Below are 6,769 nucleotides of genomic sequence, written 5' to 3'. Positions count from 1 at the left end.
TTAAAGAATCTGGCAAAGAGTTCCAGCAGAACATGACAAAATGATTAATACCATTTCTGGTTTGATGTTATTGTGCAGACACCACTGGATTCCTCACATGCCGCGTACACTGTCAAGCACCGTCTAATGTCTTTTCTGTCTTGCAGCGGCAACAATACCTTAACATTTTGTAGTAAAATACACTCATTCGGTTGGTACTTCCGTACCTAGTGACATCAATCCTGTCACATTGGTACATTTTCACTTTTTGTAGACAACTTTATGTTTATTATAGAGGTTGTCGTGGATGATGCGGTTTCTACTAGTCTGCTCCTTCCACGTACACACAATATCTCACAATGGTGAATACAAACCCCAAATGCCAGAAAACATTTTTATGACAATATATATTCTCAAGGGACAGAAATTAACCTGGGATATACTGTCCAAGTAGATGGCATCACAAGTCAATAGCAAGAAAACTGTTTCAAGAGCAAGAAAACAGTCAAGCATAGTGGTGGTACCGTCATGGTTCGGGGTTGTACGGGTGCTACCGGCTCTTGGGAGCTGCGGTTCATGGAGAAAAGCATGAATAAATATGAATACCATGATCCCCTTTTTTCGGAAATTGGGCTGGTTGGCCAAGTTTAATTTCTCGGCCAAGTTCAGGATTGTCTCTTGACGAAATACACAAATATAATAAAAATGCTTGCTGAAACGTGAGGGGTGTACTCACTTTTGTGAGATACTGTATGAACTATACCCAACAACAAATAGCACCATTTACAGAGGTGGGCCTGGACTGGGCATGATTGCTCAGCTATGAGCACACGCATGGGCACCCAGTGATTGTTCTTCCCCTTGTTTATGATAACCCCTACTTTACACTATAGAAATAAATAATCCACAAAGTTAAAGCCCAAGATTTGTCATGTACAACAATACATACTCAGAGCAGGCTGGCCCATTGGGCAATGTAGGCAGACGCTAAGGGCGCCGTGGCCTCCAGGGGGGTGCCAAAAAAAAATTAACCTACAATATATTACATTAAGACTGGTTATTACTATTAACTCTTAAAATGGAAAAGCTCACTTATTTAGTTTTTATATACCGTATAGTTGCCCTGCAACTGGCTGGCGACCAGTCCAGGGTGTACCCCGCCTCTCGCCTGAAGTCAGCTGTGATAGGCTCCAGCATACCCGCAACCCTAATGAGGATGAGGTTACTGCAGTGTAAATGTAGCTTATATAGTATATAGAGTTATTGTATGCAAGCTGCGTGGTTATTTACATTTTTGATGTAGATTGTTGTATTTATCATTTATTACTATTACAATTTTATTTATTTGTTGACAGATTTATTTATTTGTACATTTATTTATATTATACAAATGTATTTTATTTATTAATTTATTTTTATCACAAGTTGCTAATATTATTAAATATTACAATTACTAGATATTCACTTATTTAAAATATTTTTATTTTGTGGTAAGGGCATTTATATTTATATTTTAGATTTATATTTCAGACACTTTTTCTTACAAATGGAACACAATGGTAAAAACAATGCAATTCAATGTCTTTTGTAAGCTTATGTAAACTGTCAATGGAGGTGTGCGCCATATACAGGTAAAATCTTTACAAGGGATCCACTTTGAGCATGGCCGGCTTTGCACACAAGACCATACGACTGTAAGACCTTGCTGTCATTTACATTCATAATACAGTATCTGTTCTTATGTTAAGATAGTAAGAGATGTCATAATGTATGTGGTTGGGTCAATGTGACTGTTTTCTTCCATTGCGCTTTCCATCACGTAGTCATGATTCACCCACTCCTCTGTGCCGTTCCCCTCTTTAATTTTATGAATGTCAAAAGGTTGACAGGGCTGATGTCAGCCCACCGAGCTCACGCCAAATATAACAAAACTCCCAAATTGGCCTGATTGCGGAAGTTGTTTACTTATTAAGATAGAGTGTAGGTCCTGCGGGGTGAGTGCCATCGCTGCAGCACAGCACTCAGCATCAGATGCAAGAGGTTTTGTTTTGGGAGCTGCTATGTGGCCGCTAGGGAGCCCACCCCAAACTGGTCTTGACAAGCGCCAATGATGATGTGCAGGTACGTCTCGTAAACAAAGGGGGCTTTTCAAAGCAGCTCTGCAGCATCGGTGGAAGCTGATTACATCTGTGTAATCTACATTTGACATTCACACTGGTGATAAACGCCAGGATAGCCTTTCTAATTCTGCTCAGAATCAGAACTTTTCTATCTGGATGGCATTTTGTGCAGCCCTTTAATGGGGCCCCAGATTGCATCACAAAATATGAACGCAGGTGAACACATTTGCATGTATACAGACTGAATTCATCCTCTTAGTTGCAATGTTTTGGAGGGCTGGCTATTTAATGAAGGAGATGGAAACTAGAATAGCACTCAGTAGAAAAGAGACCTCCTCCAAAGCATCATAAATGTTATAGGACTCAGAGGTGTCAAACTCGTGCCATGGAGGGCAGAGACCCTGAAGGTTTTCTTTCCAGCCGGTCACTAAAGCAGGTGATTTTAATGATCAACACCTCCTTCAATTTGAGGGAAGGAGCTCATCAATTACATCACCTGGTTGGAGGAAAAACCTGCAGTGTCTCAGCACTCCATGGCAAGAGTTTGACACGTGTTCAAGGTGATACTGTTGCACTCCAGTACTGTACAAAGTGGGTATGAGCGGCCACACAGCAAGCTCCAATCCTAACGGTAAAAAATGAAAATAGTAATGCAGCAAAATGGCTATGAAAATACTACCTCAACTATGACTCCCCAAAGACTAACCAACAAATCAACTTCTACCCTTCTTTAAAGCAGTGGTTCTCAACTGGCTGTGGGACCCACCATCACCCCTTGGTGACCCATCCATCCATCCAACTTCTATGCTGTTTATCCTCACTAGAGTCGTGACTATGCTGGAGCCTAACCCAGCTGATTTTGGGCAATACCTATGGACAACTTAGAGTCTCCAGTTAATCTAACGTGCATGTTTTTGGAATGTGGGAGGAAACCGGAGTACCCGGAGAAAACCCACGCACGCACGAGGAGAACATGCAAACTCCACACAGAGGTGCCCAACGGAGATTCGAACCCGAATTGGTGACCCAAATTGCGGGAATTTTTCAATTCAGATTTATCGTTTATCTTACATTTTAAAGGGACTGTTTTCAACACAACATGAGCTGCAGCGCTAAGACGTTGTCTTTCTCTTCTCTAGCAGATATCTGCAGCTAGAATACAGGCCAAAAGTTTGGACACACACAATACAACCACATAGTCTCAACCCCATTAATAAGGCAAGAAATTCCACCAAGTAGCCCTGACAAGGCACACCAGTGAAGTGAAAACCATTTCAGGTGACCACCTCATGAAGCTCATTGAGAGAACACCAAGGGTTTGCAGCGCTAACAAAAAAAAGCTACTTCGAGCTACTTTGAGGAATCTGAAATATAAGACATATTTAGAGTTATTTCCCACTTTTTTTGTTAAGTACATAAAGCCAAATGTGTTCATTCATAGTTTTGGTGCCTTCAGTGCAAATCTAGTCACGAAAATAAAGAAAACGCACTGAATGAGAATGAGTGTCCAAACTTTTGGCCTGTACTGTATGTGTCGGACGGATGCCACATTAAGTCTCCACTCGATGTCCTTCCTGTCCCACTCAAGTTTAACACTTGCCCAGAAACATGGCATCCTTGCAAGCAAATCGTGCATTCACAAACATTGGGTCATTGCATTATTTTTTCTATTTTTTTTTCCCAGGCAAAGACCTGCGACCCACCGAAAGTGGCTCCGCGACCCACTTTTGGGTCCCGACCCACCAGTTGGGAACCACTGCTTTAAAGCATGCCGTTAATGTGCCACTCCTGTCCTGTAGGTGGCACTAATGCGCAAAAAGGGAAAACACTTTTCTCCATCTGCAACGTTATCTGTGCCAAAATACAGGCGATAGGACCTCTCACATGAACTACTGGAAATGATCTAATTAACACTCTAATTAACACCTCCACTGAGTTTCCAATAGTTGCTGGGTGTGTGGTCTCCAAAAGCAAATAACCGCCGGAGCCTCTGCATTAGAAAACCTTTGCGTTAAAAACTCTGGCTGTCCGCAACCTACTGATGTTATTTTTTTTCGGTACTGGCATTTGAAGAATCATGATTTGTCAGTATCTAGAGGTTTTATCTACCTCTGCATGTGCTTTAAAATGTTAGTGGCTACCCAACTGTGGGTGTGAAACTCATGCATGTTACACACCCCTGGACTGTTGTTTACAGTATAATGAACTCATCGGTGCTATCAAAGCTGCTTACATCTACTCCAACATTGGTTCTGTTGCTGCTGCTGCTGATGAAATATACTTGTTAATAAATGACCATGTGTTCAAAGGGAGTCATGTTTTCCTTTCCACTTTCTCATGCACTCCAGTAGCTATATTTCTTTTCTAAATTGTGCATGCAAACAAATTAACTAGAAAATTTCACTATGCACTTTTTTACGCTTGAAGGTAGCAAACAGAGCACCTCTTCAAACATATCCTCATTTAAGTAGCCCTCTGCCAAGTGCATACAATGTGTGACCCCCTGACTGGTTCCTACACAAGAGGGGAAAATTGTTAGCGTGAATGCCCTACTTGGATAACCTCATCCCAAGGTGAGGCCTTCACTCGCCGTGCTCCAAATTGCACATAAAGAGGCGTGCGGTGGTCCTCCTAAAGGGGAGTACAAGCACGATAGCGGTGGATGATTACATGAGCGATGGCTCACGCAGAGCGATGGCTCACGCAGAGCTCTTTGCTCGTTCGGGAGGTTGGTTGTGCGCAAGATTTTGTTTTAAAGCAATCATGTAATTTCAAGTGTGTGACATGGAAAGAGCATCTAAGAGTGTGTACAGTGATGAGCAAAAGTGGAATACAGGCAGATAAGGGATTGTTGTCCATGGATTTGTTGTGGATATTTATCAGAAAAGTCAGAGAAGGGATATGATAAAATATTATTAGACTGTTCTTCATTCCCTTATTTACACAAATACTTTGTTTCAAAGTCCATGTGGATTGTTGTTTTTTAATAATGATCCTAATTAATATGTACGTGTTGTTTAATCTACTGTAAATTCTAAACGTTTTTTTCTGTTAGTGTGGATTTATTATTGTTGCATTATGTTGTTGTGAGGCACAATGACATTTCATTCTATACCTGTTGTGCAATGGCAATAAAGAGTTCTGTTGTAGTGTAATTCAACAAAATGTCACGTGAGAGTCAGTGAGTGTGTTTTGCTTTTTTGTGAAATGATAATGTGGAAAAGTGTGATGATAACCATAAAACCAGAACTCAAACTTATTGCAACATAGGACAGCGTCTGGCCATAGGTGTCTCGAGAGTCTGTTGAGACCCTCAGCATAAATTCACAGGGGGCCCCGTTGCTAAGCACCACTGCTTTAGGAAGTTCAACGTTTGCCAGCAGTTGCAAAAAAAAACACCACTAGGGGACGGTATCGCTCTGCAAACAAACTTCTTGTTCTCTCGTCATTACATGTTTTGATGATGGCAACAGTTTGACCCTGGAACAGATGAATTCACCATATCATTTTGGAATTCCAACAGTTTAGAGGTCAGCCAGCGTCACTGAATGCATGGCGTTTGAAAAGTTGATGAATTTTGCAAGGATACAGTATGTGAAAAATAATTGAGTAGCATTTTGCACCAATTCTAATGGACTGTAATGAGTGGAAAACTGATGAATTTTGGAAGGTTATGTGAAAACAAATCCTTCATAATGTTATGAAAATGATACGTCCTAATCCTAAACGTCTAAACCAGGGGTGTCTAAACTGTGGCCAAACTGCTTTTTACTGGCCTGCGGCACATTCTAAAAATATAATATATGAACAAGAAAACTAAAAACAAATTATAAAAATAATCAGAAGTAATTTTACCAGAATAAAGTAAATTATTAAGAGAAAAAAGTTCTAATGTAACAAAAAAAAAAATTGCGAGTAAAGTAAAATTACGAAGAAAAAGTCACTTTATTAGCATACCGCTGAAATATTAAACTTTTTTTTTTTTGAAGATGTAATATTATGAGAAACGGGCCGCACGGTGGTCTAGTGGTTAGCACGTTGGCCAATACAGGAACAGCCTGGAGATCGGGAAGACCTGGGTTCGATTCTCCCCTGGGCATTTCTGTGTGGAGTTTGCATGTTCTCCCCGTGTGCGCGTGAGTACGCACGCGCACACGTTTATCACGTTCTCCGGGTACTCCAGCTTCCTCCCACATTCCCAAAAACATGCATGTTAGGTTAATTGGAGACTCTAAATTGTCCATAGGTATGAATGTGAGTGTGAATGGTTGTTTGTCTATATGTGCCCTGCCATTGGCTGGCGACCAGTCCAGGGTGTACCCCGCCTCTCGCCCGAAGTCAGCTGGGATAGGCTCCAGCATGCCCCCGCGACCCTAATGAGGATGAAGCGGCATAGAAAATGGATGGATGGATGGATATTATGAGAAACAAAACAAAGAATCAATGTCCATGTAATTAAATTTAAAAAATCATTTTTGTGAAATTAGTTTGGGGAAAAAGTTATAGTTGGAAATAAAGTCATAAAGTTACAAGAAAAAAAAGTTTAAATATTTGTGAAATTAACAACAAAAAAACCCCAGCAGAAATGGTGAAAAAAAGCTGAAAATTTAACAAGAATAAAGTCAAAATATTAAGAGAAAAAAGTTGTATTCTGAAAAGAAAATCAATTT

Source organism: Dunckerocampus dactyliophorus, chromosome 10 (genome assembly GCF_027744805.1).
Source record: "Dunckerocampus dactyliophorus isolate RoL2022-P2 chromosome 10, RoL_Ddac_1.1, whole genome shotgun sequence".
Lineage (NCBI taxonomy): Eukaryota > Metazoa > Chordata > Actinopteri > Syngnathiformes > Syngnathidae > Dunckerocampus > Dunckerocampus dactyliophorus.
The sequence above is the reverse complement of the archived record's forward strand: the minus strand, read 5'-3'. Positions refer to the sequence as shown.